The 1,293-nt window shown below is 43.5% G+C and overlaps 1 long non-coding RNA gene across 1 annotated transcript; it reads left to right on the forward strand.

The window, feature by feature from the left end:
- Positions 1 to 737: 737 nt before the first annotated feature.
- Positions 738 to 1,285, forward strand: LOC106525469 (uncharacterized). The gene is made up of 3 exons (XR_001311119.1): positions 738 to 904; positions 976 to 1,037; positions 1,110 to 1,285. It is a non-coding gene; the product is annotated as an uncharacterized LOC106525469 (long non-coding RNA).
- Positions 1,286 to 1,293: the final 8 nt, after the last annotated feature.

Genomic DNA, 1,293 nt, shown 5'->3' on the forward strand with positions numbered 1-1,293 from the left:
AGAAAAAAAAACATTTAGCCATAAAAAAAAAACAGAATAAACATAATTGTTTAAGAAAACCTTAGCGTTATGTACTGGATAACAGACCTGAACGTGGGGTGGTGCGTTAGCTAGCTTACCCTTCTGATACAGGTAGGGGGAAAGAAACTCCAAAAACTTAAACACAAAATTGTTAGGACGTGCAGGCCAATGTAGTATGAAAATGATCTGTTGTTACATTAAAGTAACTTCAAACAGTAAGTTTTTCGATTTAAAAACAATTCAGTGTAAAGTTTTATTTCCATGTGCTTTGCTATTGGTCTTCTACACCGATTCAGGCAATCCCTTTGGATGTGTACAGTCGGGGTGTTGACCCGTCTACGAATGATCCGATGTGATTGGAAGTGTACGGTCAGCTTCCTTGAAGCTGATTGGCTGTTCATGGCTTCGGATTGTGATCCGGATCATCACCAAAATTTAATGGTGTGTTCCTTTGGCAATACCTACTTGCGGTGAAAATTTCATGAAAATCCGTCCAWAAGTTTTTGAGTTATTTTGTCTACCAACAGACAGACATACGCAACCGAAAAAATTACCTCCTCCCTTGGCGGAGGTAAAAATTGATCAACTTACCCCACTCCCCCTAACTTCAAAGAATGCTAATCCTTTAAATTGGTCTTAATGTTCCCCTGTAATTGGAACTATGGTTGTGTGGCAGTATGCCCTGTAGGCTTTGAATGCACCACACAAGTGCCTGCATCTAATTGGTTGTGGCGCTGGCTGCCTGTATATAAAGGGCCCYCCCTCTACCTGTGTGACATGGTTGCCTCCCGGTTCAGACTACTATGGTTGCGGGTGCTGCACGCTAGCCCCAGGCTAGTGGGTGCATGAAGGGTGCGGTTAACGACCCTTGATCCTTTTTATGGTAAGGAGTGCTTCTACTTCCTGGGTGTTTTTGTTTGTAGCCTAGCTTTAACTTAGCTTCTGTTTCAATAGGCTACCAGAATGAGTCTACCTGATTCCTCCTCCTTTAGAGGAGCTACACTTTAGGCTCAGTGGTGAGTGCAATGTTTGTCTTATCAGTTTTTCAATTACACAAATTTACTTTCTTAATGTTTGTTCTGTACCAGACGCTGCTGTTTGTCCTTTGCTGGTGTTCTGCTGGAGGCCCAATGTGTTCACTTCCGGTTTCCTATCTAGGCCGTGTGGTTCTTTGGCCGGCTAAATAACTGTTGCTGTGTTAGACCTTCATCGGCTCCTGCTGGTCGTCATTCTGCCCTGATTGGCTTAGCGACGCTCAGCTCAAGGTGATTC

This window comes from Austrofundulus limnaeus, unplaced genomic scaffold, assembly GCF_001266775.1.
Source record: "Austrofundulus limnaeus strain Quisiro unplaced genomic scaffold, Austrofundulus_limnaeus-1.0 Scaffold227, whole genome shotgun sequence".
NCBI classification, from domain to species: domain Eukaryota; kingdom Metazoa; phylum Chordata; class Actinopteri; order Cyprinodontiformes; family Rivulidae; genus Austrofundulus; species Austrofundulus limnaeus.